General features: G+C 45.9%; 1 protein-coding gene and 1 long non-coding RNA gene across 2 annotated transcripts in view; one reads left to right on the forward strand and one right to left on the reverse strand.

Annotated features, from left to right (window-relative positions):
* Window positions 1-17,174, forward strand: part of Casq2 (calsequestrin 2) — a 62,160-nt gene that overhangs the window by 4,750 nt on the left and 40,236 nt on the right. The window lies entirely within an intron of this gene.
* Window positions 14,169-15,967, reverse strand: LOC116093517. Its single transcript, XR_004119734.1, has 3 exons — window positions 15,877-15,967; window positions 14,521-14,763; window positions 14,169-14,424 (listed from the first exon to the last, which is right to left on the reverse strand). It is a non-coding gene; the product is annotated as an uncharacterized LOC116093517 (long non-coding RNA).

Consider the following 17,174-nt stretch of genomic DNA (forward strand, 5'->3'; position numbering starts at 1 on the left):
AATAGAGAGAGCAAGAGGTCACGGGTTTGAAATAGCTTATGCGAGCCTTTCCCTAAAGTTTATCCATAGACCCCTGACTGCCTTAGAATAAGGGTTTTGTTTTGCTTTGTTTTTTGTTTGTTTGTTTGTTTTTGTTTGTTTTTTTAATTTCTTCTTGGTGAAGTCCCCCACCTGGGAGACAGTCTTTAAAGGCATCAGCGCCATTCACATCTCCCTATGGCAGAGTCTGAACTCTGGAAAGAAGGGAGTTTTATAGAAGACACAATGTGGCCATTAAAGGCTTAATAGGAAAAACACAAGTAAAACACCACCCCCCCTGAGTTTGAATTCATAGAGTCTGAATTTTGCTTTCCAGTCTGGGTCTAATTCTCCAGGCTTTGGGTCAGTGCACACACGATGCACAGTGCTGCATGGGTTCCTATGCATGCTTGCTGAATGGAGGAAGTGCTAAAGCTCAAAAGGGTTCCTCTAGATTGTTCTGCATGCCTCAGTTCATGGATGTGGCTGTTACTGTAGTTATGTCAGAGCCCCTGAGAGTGGTAACAACCTATGCTCAGCTCCCTGTCATAATTAGTCCAGTTAAAGGGACAAGCAAACATGAGAAGGAGGAAAAGGAGACCTATCCAGCGTAGCCAGACTTGGAAAAGGAACAAAGGGATTCAGTGACCCCAAAGTTCATCTTTGGGGTCCTGGCAGGAGGCTTGGGTTTAAATAGAAGGCAAGAGGCTAAGCAGTCCTAAGCTAACCGCAAAGTGCAGTTTCTCCCATCATCACTGACTGAGGTCTAGCCTGCCCAGCAAGGGGGTGTGGGAAGTTGTGAGAACCGTGTGAAATCCCCTCCCAGGACTAGGACCCCCTCTGGCTAGCACCAGACTTTGGTGTTTTTCTTTTTCCAGACTAACATCCCTGAGGAAATGCCAGGTTTGGGGGGTCCACTGTTTCAATTGTCTGACAGTCAAAGGGAAGAACATCTCAGGCTCTTTTCAGAACACCTTCTCTCCCATGAGAATGGTTATATGCCCTTCACTTAAGTAGATGGTAAGCTCATTTTCTGGCTGGGCCTCTTATTAACCATGTAGCACAAGCTTCTTCAGAAATTCAAAATATAAAAAAAATTAAGTGGATAAAAGATACCACAAAACCCTTCATGGCCAAGTGGGCGTGGTCAGTATTCTGACAGCTGTTCCCAGCGTTTTTGCTGCCCCTGAATGTGCAATTGTGGTCAGGATTGCAGCATCTACACAGCTTTGTTTCCTGCCTTATTCTACATCACTAAGAAGATTCATGTTTGTCAACCTAATGTCAGCACCAGCATAGTGTTTTGTTGTATAGCTGTATACAGTTCAAAAGACCACTTTCCTATTTTTTAGGGTCTGGCACAATTTTCAAAGCATTTTTTTCTATTTTTTCTTAGATATTTTCTTTATTTACATCTCAGATGATATCCCTTTTCCCGGCTTCCCCTCCGAAAAAAACAAAAAACAAAACAAAAAAAAAAACAACAAAAAACTATTCCCTCCCCTCCAAAGCATTTTTTAAAATTAGTCTATTTAGACTTTCAAAGTTCTAATGAACATTTTTTTGGGTTTTGTTCATTTGTCTGTTTTTGTTTTTGAGACAGGGTCTCACTTTACTGCTCTGGCTATCCTGGAACTATGTAGATAAAGCTGGCCTGAGCTAACAGAGATGTGCCTGCTTCTACTTCCTGAGTGCTGGAGTTAAAGACATGTGCCACCATGCCTGGCTTGGAAATTACTTGCCATTCATGTATTTTTCTTCCATAGGTGATTTGTCTATTCCATTTCCCCATTTTTCTATTGTGGCATCGACATAAATTAAGGAGAGAGTTGCAGCTTTGTGGACTGGGTCCTGTAGGGAAGGTCTGGAAGGTGAGAAGAAACAAGAGACTCATCTACAACTCAGTTGCTAGGTGGTGGTCTCAGAGATTTCATGGGCAAATTAATGCTTTAGACTATGAAAATGAGCATTGTGGATCCCTGGATAGACATATCCATCCATCCATATTCAGTGCTCTCAGCCGACACAGTAATCTTAGTGTGTCAAAGTGAACATGGCGGTGGGTGGATGGCTGATGAAGGACCAACGTTTTCCTCATCCTGAACAGTTAGAACCGGTCCATTTGGGGTGAACTGGGTCCCTTGGGCTGATAAGCAACCTAGGGTTTTGGCACAGAGTTGCTTTCATGTCTTCTTAACAGGCTATATCTGGGTCCAAATATTTGGGGCTGCTTTTCAGTGTCCCTTCTGAGAACACACGTGTACTGACTGCCTATGATGGTCACTCTGTAAGAAGCTGTGCTTGCCACCACACAGTGTCTGTACAGCATCTCTTATAACAGTAAATGGACACAAGTGGTATACAGCCTATAATTTTTGAAAATGGCCTATTGTAGAGCAAGAAAAGCTATTCTGATGACCAATTATCCAGTACTACAACACATGTACTGCCTGCCTACTATAGTTTTTATGTAGTGACTCTAGCATAATTTCCCACAAGACCCTGTGGGGAAATGGGAGGCTGGTTCTATGATTCATGGGTAAAAACAGAACGGGAGTGTTAAACTGTGGATCCCAGGGTTCTACAGCTCTTAGATGAGTCTCCTAGGCTATTTTGCTTAGTCTTCAGTATACCTCACAGTTGAGGTCCCCTTTATAGGTATGTGTGTCAGTCCCTGTGATGGTTTGTATATGCTTAGCCCAGGGAGTGGCACTACTTGGAGGTGTGGCCTTGTTGGAGTAGGTGTGGCCTTGTTGAAGGAAGTTTGTCCCTGTGGGCATGGGCTTTAAGACCCTCATCCTAGCTGCTTAGAAGCCAGTCTTCTCCTAGCTGCCTTTGGAACAAGAGGTGGTACTCTCAGCTCCTCCAGCCCCATCTCTGCCAGGATGCTGCCATGCTCCTGCCTTGATGATGATGCACTGAACCTCTGAACCTGTAAGCCAGCTGCAATTAAATGTTGTCTAAGAGCCGCCTTCATCATGGTGCCTGTTCACAGCAGTAAACCCCTAAGACAGTCTCCATTTGATCTGTATGCCAGTGGAAACTCTTTAGCCTAGTGTTACCATAGCCTCCTCAGACACAGCAATGCATCTAGCATCATTGATAGGTCTCACATGTTTTGGTGGTTTGAATAAAGACACTCTTCTCCGCTCCCCCATATCTCAAATGTTTGAATGGTGGCTCCCAGTAGGTGGAACTATTTGGAAGGATTTAGAAGTATGATCTTTTTGGAGGAGGTCCAAAGTCACTGGGACTGAGCTTTGAGGTTCAAAAGCCATGCCATTCCAGATGTCTCTCTCTGCTTCATGGTTGTTGTCTAGGTATGTAAGCTCTTAGCTATTGCTCCAGTACCATGCCTGCCTGCCAGCTGCTGTGATCACCAAGTGATGGCTGCATACTTTACTCCTCTGGAGCCACGGACCTTAAGTTAAACACTTTCTCTTGTAAGTTGCTTTGGCCCTAGTGTTTTGTCACAGCAATAGAAACGTAACCAAGTCACATGCGTGTATTCTAAAAACACTGTCACTTTTATATGCCAATCTTTGTGTGCAATAAGGAAGCCAGAGAGCTTGAACACTCTGTCATGTACTCCTTACTTGATCAGAGCAAACCACAAAGATTCACCCCCTCACATCACATCTGTAAGATCAACCACATAGCTTTAAACACATCACATTAAAAGAACCAAGTTAGAACAAATGAGTAAGAATTCTGCATACTATAGAGCTGTACAGGAATCGGTGTCTTATTTTGTTATTCCAGTTGCAGAGGAGGAAAGTCATCCTTGTTGGATACAGCTGTTCTAACCCAAAATGGACCCTCCATCTGCCTCTGCAATTTTCCAATGTCGTCTTAGCCTGTTTCAGTAGTTCTCAGCTAACACCTAAGGAGCTTAAAAAAAAGTCCACATTTCATGCTCTAGATTGTTTTAATTGGAATAGGTAAGGGAGGATTCTAGACACTACATATTTTTTTCACATGTATTTATTTACTTGTGTCTGCGCACACCATGGTGTGTGAGAAGAAGTCAAAAGACAACATCTGGAAGTCAGTTCTCTTCTTGGTGGCAAGTGCCTTTACATGTTGAGCCATCTCGGCAGCTTCCTGGGTTTACTCTTTATACTTAAAAGTACCTTCTTTTTTGTTTTTAAGTTTAAGGTTTATTATATTTATTTGTGTGTGTGTGTGTGTGTGTGTGTGTGTGCTTGAAAAGGCCAAAAGACAGTTTCTGTTCTCTAAGAGCTAGATTTTGAGCCATACAACATGGGTACCAGGAACTGAACTTAGTTTCTCTGGAAGAATAACAAGAGCCCTTAAATGCCCAGCCATCTCTCAGTTCCCCTAGTATTTGTTTTTTATTTATTGTGGAGCAATGGCCCATACTAGACAGTGAGCACGTGGCGATCGTAGGACAAAGTGTATAAGTGAGTTCTCTCTTAAATGGATTCCAGGGATGGAACTCAGGTCCTTAGGCTTAGTAGTAAAGGTTTAATACTGTGCCATCTGCCCAGCCAGACACCACAAATTTTGAGCATGGTCATCCTTATATGTCCAATTGCAAGTGAGGTAAAGAGTTCTCTGAGTGATGCTAATGTACAGCCAAGTTGGAGGATGACCTAAGCCTTGATACTAAACACATAGACCCAATGACACTGCATTCCTTAAGAGTATGTTAGAAATGGAGGCTTTCAGGGCCTATCCTAGAATCAGAATGTACGTTCAAATGGGATTCCCTGAAGATTTGTAGGCACAGTAAGATTTGCAAAGCACTGAGTGGGTCTGTTGGGCCCAAGAAATTATCCATATAACCAAACATCATGCTGCATCTGTTTGACTTCTGCTCTTTGGACTCTGAATGATGTTGGCCTGCTGGTATACCTCAGATTTTGTACGTTAAGCTAGGTCTTGGGGGTACAGTAATTTACTACTGTGGAACTCAGCCAAGTCTCTTCTCAGATTTCTCCCATTCGTCCCTACCTCATGGTTGGAAGAGTTTTCTCAGAAGAGAATAATATGGGTATTTATGGAGTCTTGCCCTCTTTGAGATGTTTTTCATTGAATTGCCTGTATCTCTGGGACCAAATCAGAAGGTGACCTTCAAAGTTCCCTTAGGGAGGACTCAGAAGTTAGTTGAAGAAGAGAACATGTCTGTTTGGCTGCTGTGCCTTTGAATTCCTTTCCCAAGAGAGCTGAAGCATCTGAGGACAGTGGGAACGCATGCATGTAGGACATGTAGATGCCATGATGGCTGACGGGGACATGAAGATGGCATGATGACCGATGCGGACCATGGGGAAGACTAGGAAGTGTTCTGTAATGTGAAGCTAAGTTGTCCTTTCATCTCTGCATCAAGTAGTCATCCCACTTGCAGAGGCAGATGGCATGGCCTCTGATGTCTATGACGTTCCTCTTTTGTAAATGACAAAGAGCAGGTTCTTTTAGATCTATGTTTAAGTGTCACTTAACATCTCAGTCAGTGTTCCACTGCTGGGAACAGACACCATGGCCACGGCAAGGCTTATAAATGACAGCATTTAGTTGGGGCTGGCTTACGGTTTCAGAGGTTCAGTCCATTATCATCATAGCAGGGAGCACAAGAGCAGGTAGGCAGACATGGTGCTGGAGCAGTAGCTGAGAGTTCTACATCCATATCTGCAGGCAGCAGGAAGAGAGAGACTGGGCTTGGAATAGGCTTTCTAGAACCACAAAGCCCACTTCTGGTGACACATTTCCCCCAACAAGGCCAAACCTCCTAATCCCTCTCAAGTAATATCACTCCTTGATGGCCAAACATTCATTAATGTGAACCTATGGCAGCCACTCTCATCCAAACCACCTACAGTACCTTAGTCAAAGAAGTCACCTCCCTGCTCATGTATATAAACCACGCTCTCCAAGATGCTTCTTCCTCCTCCTCCTGCTCCTCCTCCTCTACTCTTCCTATTTTTTCCGTAGTGCTTAGGTGACGTATTGCGCTCAGTGCGATACTTTCTATAGAAAGTGAAATCTACAAAGTTCAGGACTTTTTTCCTAGTCGCCCGTCCCAGCATCTGGATCATGGGCTGACACAGTGGGCATCCTGCAATATTCTTTTAAACAAATATTGAAGGAAAGGAAGAGAAGAGAAATAGACAATATTGAATGTGATTTGAGCCAGGCCCATGGCAGAGGTCTTGCATATAGTAGCTTATATAATTCGTGTATTCCCACATTACAGAGAAACCAGAGAGATAAGGGAAAAACTGCCCAAATCCCAAAGCTATGAAATGGCAATATAACATGAAGCAGGATTTGAACCAAGACCTCTTTGGTTCCAATGGCATGTGAAGGATGTTCCTTCTCTACCCCCACAGAACAGCTAAATGGAATAGTTTCAGGATTGTAAGTAGTACCAAGTTATGAAAGCACGTGTTCGATATCTTGGACTTTCACCCACATTTAGCAATACTGAATTGTATCCTGACTCTGTGTGGCTCCTAAGTGGTTACTTAGTGTAAATGGGCAAAAGCTTAACCCCCAGATAGACTATAAAGAATGAATGATGATGGATGAATGGATGGATACGTGGAGGAGAGATGGGAAAAAGAAAGATTTATACACACATGTGTACATTGGAAATAAGTTTTTTTTCTTGGTTTCTTTTAAAAATTGAATTATTTGTCTGGTGAGTGTATACCATGGTACACAGGCCAGAGGACAGCTTTTGGAAGGCTGTTTTCCTTGCCATCGTGTGTGTCATGGGGATCAAGGTCATCAAGTTTAGTGACAAGTCTTTTTACAATCTGAGCTGTCTCTCCAGCCTGAGGTCTTGTTTTTGTTTGCTTGGCTTTTCTTTTTTAAGTCCAGGGTAGAAGAAGAGGTTGAGTTTGTTAGATCCTGGGATCTGTGTGTTCTCCTTTGCTTCCCCCACTAAAATATGGGTAAAACATGTGTTTTGTTTGCGTGTTTGTTTTCCCAAACCTTGGGACGCTCAGTCCGGTGTGTATCTGTGCACATGGGCAGAAAGCCCCAAGCTTTTTAAGCTGACCCTGCATTCCGAGCCTATTTAGCACTGGCAAATGTCCCAGAGTTGCTCGTCCAAACCCCAAGGCAGAGCAAAGTTGCTGGAGTCAAGTAGCTCTACAGATGGAATGATGTGGGAATACTGGGCAGAGAAGAGCACCACATGCAGGACTCGGGGATGTTTTCCAACTGCTCCCCGCCCAAAGACAGCCCTCTTCAGTCTCACACCTGCTCCACTCTGAATGAAATCAGATGAGCTCAGGCCTATTTTGGTTTGGCTTTGAGAAAGAGTCCTCACAACAAGCCTGTGCTATCCCAGGAGAATCGTTCTCCCTCACTACTCCCCACCCCCAGCTCGTGTGACACTCCAGTGCTGTGGGACTGGAGAATGGGCCTCTGGTGGCCCACTTTATATAGTGTAGGTGATCTTGGGGGAGTCTGGATTCAGTTGACTATAGTTACGCCTTCCCTGTATAGAATTAGTGAAGAAATAAAGATTTAACAAACGGAGGGCTGGCAAGATGGCTCAGTGGTTAAGGCTGATTACCACATAAGCCTAATAATTTGAGTTGGATCCCTGGAACCCATGTAAGAGTGGAAGGAGAGGAAGCTGTCCTCTGATCTCCACATGCATAGTGTGACACATGAAGCCCATGGCACATGTGCCGCCACAGGCATTGTGCACATGCAGACACTAATAAAAATAGTTATTTACAAACGGGAGAGAAGCACTCTGAACTGATCTGCTGGTTACATACTTGGAACCTTTACACGGCTCCCATCCCGCAAAGCCCTCGGTGACTCTCAGACCTAAGCAGGACACATGTAAATCCTGCTCTGTTTATCAGAACCACAGTTCATCTTGAAGCTTCTCCATTTGGAAACACAGTCTTGTGTTCTTGGGGTAGACACCCTCGCACAGTCACATAATTTTAAATGGGGCCATTTCCGGCATCACAAAAATATGGTAAGAAGTCTTATACTACAAAGCAGTCAGAGAAGAAGGCACAGGGTCTGCTGGAGAAACCGGAAGACCTTTTACCCTCCTCGCCAGCCCTGCTATCTTGCAACTTGTGCCTCGCAGGTTGGTATAGGATATGTGATTTGATCATCAGTCCCAGCATACACCTAAGATCACTTGCTCTCCCTAGAAAGCCAGTTCAGCCTGAAGTGCTGGCATGCTTGAAGAAGCCTCAGAAGCTCCCATGGTTTCTAAGGTACATGCGGCAGGCCTGAATTATCCATTCGAACTGTCTCTGCTTGGACAGCCACTTAGGAAGGCATCCAGCATGCCATCTTGCAATGTAGTGGGCTGGCAAGATATCGGAGTGTCCAAGGTGCCTGGTTCCAGACGCTCCCTCCTGCTGCCAGGTACCCAAGCCAGGCAGCCTTTCCACCCCATCTGCTGTGTGCCGGGCTGCCCCTACCAGGCTCATCTGCCTCTGCCTCACCCCTTCCCTACAGCTATCGTAGCTCAGGATATCAAGCTATTAGATGACCACGCACCCCCAATTTACCTATGAAGCAAGAGTTTGAGTCTGTGTGTCAGCAGTGTGACTGCAGCAGGACAGGATTCTCCAAGGCTGAGTGCTTGTTTTGTAAATTATTCCAGTGGCCACAATATAATGACCACTTATAATGGTAAAACAGACAAAAGGCATATGTAAAGTGATTCACATATGTTTGGTGCCCAGTTAAAGACTGCTTTTGAATTGGCCATGGATGTGACATCCCATAAAATCTCCCTCTCTCCCCACAAGTTAGATTTCTATAGTATCTGCTACCATTCATAGATGCTATCAGAATATTCTAGCCAGAATTTGTTGTTGTTGCTGTTGTTGTTGTTGTTTTGTTATTTTGAGTTTGGAGACAGGGTTTGCATATGTCACCGACTGACCTTGAACTTGTGACCCAGATCCATTGGCCTCAGCCTCCTGAGTACAGGGATCCAGTTAAACTCAGTGTTTCATAAATCCAGCCAAGCAGGAACAGACTTCTGTTTTTCAATGGGCACCATAGACAGAGAAGTTTAAGTCCTTCATCTATGTATAGGAGGTCTCTCCACAGGTGAGGTACCTGCTCTTCCCCATTCCCATGAATGATGATAGAAACCAAGAGAAAGGGAATTTAGAAAGAAGCCTTCTCTTTCTGCTCCCAGAAAGGCTCTGGGCTCTCTTGCTCTGTCTCTCTCTGTCTCTCTCTGTCTCTCTGTCTCTGTCTCTGTCTCTGTCTCTCTCTCTCTCTCTGTCTCTCTCTCTCTCTGTGTGTGTGTGTGTGTGTGTGTGTGTGTGTGTGTGTGTGTGTAATGCAGGGGACCCTCTTGCCAGACTGCTCCTCCATAAGCCCTCAATGACAAAGCTCTGCTGAGAGCATTAGGAAAAGACATGGCCTAGTCCCATGTTATTAAATAATTAATTAATCAATTTATTTATTTATATGGTTGGAAATTGAGCCAGAGCCTTGTTCACACTAGGCAAATGTTCTACCATTGTGTTTTCAGCCCCAAATATTACCTTAAGATTAATTTTGTTGTTAGCTTTGTGTGTGTGTGTGTGTGTGTGTGTGTGTGTGTTTTACTGGAATCAAACCCATTTCTTTCTTATTCTGTTATTATAAAATGCTCTTGTTATTATAAAATGGATAAACAAAAGCTCTGACCTCCAGGGACAGCCTCCCTCATTCTGCCATACTGGATATCACCCAAGGCTGTGCCGTGAGAGGCTATGCTCATGTGCTAGAAGCTGTGTGGAGCAAAGGTTCTCACCCTATGTGGGCCCAGGGCTCTGTGTGGGATCTGATCAGAAATGTTTGTCCCGGGGGTTCCATGGCAGACATGCTGAGTGAGAAGCTCAGGGTGGGCCCCATGAGTTGTGTCAGCGTCAGTTTTCCCTGCAAGAGATGCTGATGTGTGCTTGTGGTCAGGGTAAGGCTTAGAATAGGGCTTTCCCTGAAATAGTTTTACAGGGTATAAGCCTTCAGTAAGCACTTGCATACGGGTTATACCAGCAACAGTGACTCTTGAAGATCAAGGAAGCTGAAACTTGCTCAGCTCACAGCTGGTCATCAGTAGAGCCAGGATATGGGCTCAGGTCCCTCTGCTTCCCTCTGCAGAAGTAGGTTACAGTGGAGGGGTGTCTAAGTTAAGTCTGGTTCTTCCTCCCGACCCTATACTCCCAGAAAGAAGACTCGATCTTAAAATATATTTACAAATAACTTGGCCATACAGCTAGGTTCTTCTCTGACTAGATCATAACTTAGAATAACCTATTTATTCTAATCTACAATTTGTCACATGGCTGGTTGCCTGTGCTCAGGCACCATGCATCTGTCTGGTAACATCTCTCTGGGCAAAATCTCCCACCTGGCACTATCCCAGAATCCTTTCTGCCTCCCGGATGTTCCACCTCCTATTTCCTGCCTAAGCTATAGGCCATCGAATTTATTATTGACAGGTGCCACATCCATACAGACACAAGATATTTTCTTTACAGAGGAGAGCTGGGATTCTGGAGTAGTGTCAGGTCTGGGCTCTCAGTGAGGTTGCTTAAAAACTCTGGACAAGTTCGTTGGCCTCTGTTTCTCCATTTCCTCATCTGCAAAGTGCTATCTTAGTAGACTTTCTCATGAAGATTCCAAAGGATAATTCACATGAGGTAGTTAGTTGGTGCTGTAGTTGGCATAGTGAACACCCATTTAGTGCTATGTATCTTTTTCAACATTATTTGTGTGTGTGTGTGTGTGTGTGTGTGTGTGTGTGTGTGTGTATGTGTGTGTGTGTGTGTGTGTGTGTGTGTGTGTGTGTGTGTGTGAGAGAGAGAGAGAGAGAGAGAGAGAGAGTTTATGTGTGCATTCATGTCATATATGGAGGTCAGAGGACAACTCTGGAGTCAGTTGTCCCCTTCCACCATGTTAGTACTTAGGATCAAATTCAGGTTGTCCAGTTTAGCGATAAGTGCCTTTGCCACTGAGACACTCCACTGTTCCCCTAACTGGTGTTTTACTGTAGTTGTTTTATAGACTTTCAGCCTGGAGGGGGACGGCGAACACACCCCAAAGTGCCAGTAAAGCAAACCAGTAACCCCTCTCCCCTCCCCCACCTCAGCACTTCCAAGAGCTACCCAACACCAGCTTCAAAAAGGCTTCAATGCATGCTTGGTTCTCATAAATAGCTGTCCCCTTCCCCAGCCAGCCTCCTTGGTGGACGTAATGTGTGCCAACTGCCAGGCTATACATAGCCCAAGCCTTGCTTGAGAGTGGCCAAAAGTGAGAGGAGATTACCGGAGATAAACGTGGGGCTCTCGTGTTTCAGGGGACACACGGATTTGAATAGTTTGGCCTGTTGCCAGATGGTGTCCGGGAGAACAGGCTTTTCCAGCTCACTGCTTGCTTGGAAAGGACAGCAGTGCAGCCAGGGTATCTTTAATGACTGGTCAGAGGGACATTCACTTTGAGCAGAGATCTGCAGAATCCTCATGCTCCATATTTTGATGTTTGAAGATTCTTGAGACTGCAGAAAAGCACACCCTCTGAGTCACCCTCTCCAGTGTCATCCCCCACCCCACCTAGAAGGACATTCCTGTTTCTGCCCATAAAGACAGTCCTTGGGAAGTGCCTTCATCTCTGCCCCTGTGTTAGAGCTGATAAGTTCTATAAAGGGAGTTGGGTTGCCCACACAGACCTATTGGATACTCTGTCCTCTGAGGCCCAGGGTCAGGCAGCAGGGGGGACCTGCCCCATCTCACAGTATTGGGCACTGACTCCCCTTCATGGACAAACTTCTGGAACAAGCAAGCCACACCTGCTCCAGCCTGTCCTCGCCACCCACTTGACTGTCCAGTTCCCTGCACTGGCTTCTGTCCCGGCTTTTCTTTACAAGGTCATCCATGACTTTCCAGTCCAGGAGGGAGACCTGATGGGGTCCTTCCCCTCCTGGACTCCCAGAGATGCTATGCCTTAATGACTTTGGAGTCAGGGTACCATAGTGATTCTTTCATGCCTTTCATTTTATGAACAGCTCCTCCTTGCTCAGGATAGGTACTTCTTCAGGTACATGTCTCCAACATGGCCAGCTCCGGCCTACGGCTTTCTCATGCACCAATGCACCAGCCCCAAGAATACCTCCTCCTCTCACATCTCCAGATCCTTTGGGTAGCTTGAGTGCCTTCTGTGATCATGAATTCACTGCAGTTCTAGCTGTTTTGAGAAGCTGGCCCTAGTTCTGGAACATTCTCTTACTGTTATCCTTTTCCTTCATTCTGTTTTCTGGGTGGAGAGCCTGACTCTCCTTATGGCCCCTCTCCTTTGTCCTTTCTCTCTCTCTCTCTCTCTCTCTCTCTCTCTCTCTCTCTCTCTCTCTCAAGTCAAGGCTTTTAGATGGGTACCAGCTCACATGACTCACCACACCTGCAGTTGCTTCTCCACGGTTCCAGGTTCCAGCCCTTTGTCTGAGACCAGAGCCACCTCTGTGTGAGCCCACAGCACCTGCTAGTCACCTGGATGCCTATTCCTTCCTCTGTCTGATCTGGGCCCTCAGACCTATCTTCTCTGAACTCAGATCAGCCTCCCTGTTCTACTTAGCCCCAAATTATAACTTCCAACCACAATATCCAACATCTTTACTCTTTTCTTTTAGCACATCTTAAGCACAGGATTTTAGAGAGAAAGAGAGAGAGAGAGAGAGAGAGAGAGAGAGAGAGAGAGAGAGAGAGAGAGAGAGAGAGAGAGAGCGTTTTGAAACAGGATTTTTCTGTGTAGCCTTGGCTGTCCTGGAATTCACTCTGTAGACCAGGCTGGCCTCGAACTCAGAAATCTGCCTATCTCTGCCTCCAAGTGCTGGGATTAAAGGTGTCTGCCATCATGCCTGGGATAACACAGAACTCTTTTTAGTTTCCTCAAACACAATCTACTTCGATAAGTTAGCTTTTTCTGGTCCAACCCTTGTCACATGCACCTTCAAACCTAAGCTGACACCATTTCTACCTCCTGGATGTACACACTCCTTCTGCCTGTCCTGCCCAATGTCTCACCGGCCTCTGCTCTTACAGACAATCTCCTTATTAATTTGTTCATTTACTTGAGGCACTAATTTGAGGATCAGCCCAGCTATTCTCCTGGGTGCTAGAGACAGCACAGGGAGGAGAGCACACATAGACACGGAGGCTGCGGGAGCAAACACCAACAGCAGAGAGACAATAAACATAGACAAGCCAAAGGGTAGTTGCAGAGGAAAAGTTTGGGGATCCTGAGTAAACACTGAATTGGGAATGGGGGGTCAGGAGACCCTTTCTGGGGACTAACATGTTCAAATATACTACGAAGGTAGCAGAGTTGGTGGAGAATGGCGGGATGAGTCTACCAGATGGAGCAAAGAGCATGCACAGATGCAGAGAATGTTTTTGTGTCCTTGTAGTGTATTATACAAGATACAGAGTGTTCCCAGTGAGGCCAAAAGGACAGAAAGCCACACCAGGCAGGGCTGTGTGGCTACGGAGGGATGTTTAGACACACCCAAAGTGCATGGAAACCAAACCCATGGCATTCATCAAGGCCTGCCAGGCTGTGTATGGTTTGCCACCCCCACCCCACCGCTGCCCACAAGATCTCTCTTATGAGACTGCACAGCCTTTAACTTTGCCCTGCTGTTCTGGCTCTCCCCTCCCTTCTCCCCCCCCCCCCCCCCCCCCCCCCCCACTCCGTTACTAACTCTTCCTTGGCTGATGATTCTTATTCCTCTTTCAGTTCTGATAATCTAGGCTTTGACATTTGGAGATCAGTAGTGATCCAGAACCCTATTCAGCTATCATACTACTAAGGAGGAAATCTAGCACTTATTAAACACCTACTGTGTGTGAAGAGCACTCCATATGCATTAATCTCAGTTAATCTTCAAAAGATCCTGTGGCGTAGATAATGTTACCGCCTCCGCTGGGCACTGAAGTCACAGCACAGGCTGGTGACAAAGTCAGCGATCCAGGAGTTGACACTAAGCCCTATCTATGTTCTTCATCCCTAGGGTCTAGCAAGCATAGGTCACCTACTCATTTAAAGATGACACGCATGTGGACCTAATCATCCAAGCAGCAAGAATTTTATAATAGCTACCTATAAAATATAACTCCAGAGAGAGAAAGACATGCCAGAAACACTTATCCATTTTGAACTATTTATTGATCATGCTCTCTATGATGTCGTTCATATGGAACTTTGTTACAAGTCCATTTGTGTTCGAAGAACCGGCAAAAGTCTCTCCAAATCCTAGTGTTTCAGGGAGAGTGGGCAATGTTTCCATCCTGGAAGCTCCGCATAACCAGCCAACCCATGGGGCTAGTCCCAAGGATGGACTCCCAAGCAGACTATGAAATCACCCGTCAGTCGGCCCACCAGGGCAAGGCAGTTCAGGAACGGCTGTAAGGTAACAGGAGAGAATCACAGCCGTGTATAAAAACACTCTTGTGGGATTTAGGAAATGTGGGAGTGACCTTTTTCTCACTCAGGACTCACAGTATTGGGTGATAACTGCTTCCCGCCTCTCCGGCTTACAAGCCCTTTGAACTCATGAAGTATTTGCACCAATCCATCCATGGACCCACAAAGGTGCTGACTGTCTCCAAGGAACTACACAGAATACAGAAAACGCTTGCCCTTCTTCTCCTTCGTGAGGAAAGGTTCACGGTACAGAGCCAGGACACTGGTGATTACACACTGGGTGCCTGAGTTCACTCCTGGGGAAGGACCACTGGAATTCTAGAAAGGAGAATGGAGTGAAAGACAAGCTGGGGCTGCTCTCCTCATCCAAGGTTGGCTGAGGCTCACAGGAGAGAAGACAAGTGAGGTAGGGGTTTGGGTGAGATGGAGGAGTGTGGAATGGAGGAAACCAAGCCACAGACAAGAAGCAACTGTGGCCTGTTTGCCTACTCCAGTCTCCCCAGACATGACTGGTCCTCAGGGACCCAGTCACATAAAAAGTTAGCCCAGAGGCCCCTAATCTCTACCACAGCCACCTGCCCTATTCAGTCCCACAGTACCCTTAGGTGTCTGCTAGCTCTGACTATGGTTGGTTTAAGCTTGTTAAGGGTGCATGCTGGAGCTGATGGTGGCGACCACAAAGCCTAGATGGGCAGGCTTTGGGTCTAGTGAAGGTGGGACTCAGTAGTAATTCAGGTGCCGCAGGGATTGCAAGTCAGGATGCTGAGGAAGAAGAACGGGAGGGAGGACGGTACATATCAGATTCTGGCCCATCTGTGGCAGTCTATTCTGTGTGTACATCTAGGACACAGGATAGTGATAGGGACTTAGCACTCAAGTATGCAGACGTTCCATGTAGATATCAACATAGATAAGAGTGTGCTTTACGTGCCCAGGAGAGGAACACATTTGTGCTTATCTAAAGAGTTGTCATTCTTTAGATTAGCAGCTGCTGCTGCTGCTGCTGTTCTCTCTCTCTCTCTCTCTGTGTGTGTGTGTGTGTGTGTGTGTGTGTGTGTGTGTGTGTGTGTGTATGAAAGAGAGGGAACATGATGTGGTACATGTGTGTCATCATGGTGCACTTGGCATGGCATGCCTATGGAGGTCAGAGGTCAGCCTTGTGGAATCAGTTCCTTTCTTCCACCTTTACATGGGCTGCAGGGATAGAACTCAGGATGTGAGACTTGGCAGCCAGTGCTTTCAGTGGTTAATGAGCTATTTCAATGTTCTCTCTCTCTCTCTCTCTCTCTCTCTCTCTCTCTCTCTCTCTCTCTCTCTCTCTCTCCCCCTCTCCCTCTCCCTCTCCCTCTCCCTCTCCCTCTCCCTCTTCCCCCCTCTCTCCCTCTCCCTTTCCCTCTTCCCCCCCTTTTTAAACTTATTGTTAATACTCACCCCTTCACTAAATAGAGAGAGATCAAAAAAGCCAACATGAGTGTACAATTGGAACGGTGCTGTGTAGCTTTCAGAAGTGGCAGCCATTAATAGTTGTGCTTTCCAGAGCCTGACGTGAGAGCTGAGGCATCACAACCATGGGTGTGGCTGTGCGGTTTAAGACAATGGGCGATCCTGAGCCCCGCCCCAGCTCTAGTTTCCATGCTCTGGCAAGGAGGACCAAGAAGCCCCATTTTAACAGAGCCCCAGGTCATTCTTGTGCATACTGAAGTTTAAGAGCTGCTGTCAGAGAGACTCACTCTGGAGAAGAGAGACTTTATTGTACTGCAAAGCTGGGTCTTGTGACTTTGTGACAGGGGAATGTTCATTTAAGATTTTGACTTCAGTAATAGGACAGTGTGGCTGGCAATAGAAAAGTGGGGGGAACTATTAGGAAAATAAAACATAACATGGTCTGATGGATTGCATGCAATAGGTTATAGACCCAAGGGGTTTTGCAGAAACACTGGCTTGGGGGACCTCAGGAAAGCTCACAATGAGTCACAGCACGGTGCTAGTGGGGATGACTCAGCCTCCCCAGTTTCAGACAAATCCAAGGAAAGAGAAAGCTTGTGGGTGGGCAGGACGTCATTTGTTGCCTGCTCCTGGGGTCCACTCCAACCACCTAAGTACTCCTGGAGCAGTGCTCAGATGACATTCTGTTGAGGATCCTTAGTCTTAAGAGGAAGGGGAGTGGTTTGGAGCAAGAAAAAGAGAGAAAAGGACAGGTGACCAGGAAGCATGGATAGGCCAAAATCGACCTTACGAAGTCTAACTGGCAAGAGAGTAGAAGGAAAGAGAAGGTACAATCAGGGAGGACACTGGAATGGAGGAAGGCAGAAGCTAGGATGTGGCCACAGAACAGAGGGTAGTGGGACTTCGAGAGCCCTCACAGAGCCAAATAGTCCTCAGGTTACTTGGTGGAGATAAGACACCCCCAAAGGGTTGTAGAATGCACAGAATCAAACTGCAAATGTAACAGAGTTGGAAGGACAGAAAGGGAAAATAGATATATTAGTAAGACAGGTGCAAATGAATAAAATGGAGCAAGAATAAACAAAAACACCAGGTAAGAAGCAAGGTACTATCTTCAAAACAGGAGTGCTCTCATTGGTCGAGTAAGGAACCATGAGGAAATGAAAAGAGAGTTCTCGTTGGTTGAATGAGTAAGGAAATGAAAGGAGAGTTCTCATTGATCGAATAAAGAAGCCTAAGGAAATGAAAGATCAAATGGATGGAAAAAGGAAAAGGTTTTTAAC

This window comes from Mastomys coucha, unplaced genomic scaffold (genome assembly GCF_008632895.1).
Source record: "Mastomys coucha isolate ucsf_1 unplaced genomic scaffold, UCSF_Mcou_1 pScaffold16, whole genome shotgun sequence".
Taxonomy (NCBI): domain Eukaryota; kingdom Metazoa; phylum Chordata; class Mammalia; order Rodentia; family Muridae; genus Mastomys; species Mastomys coucha.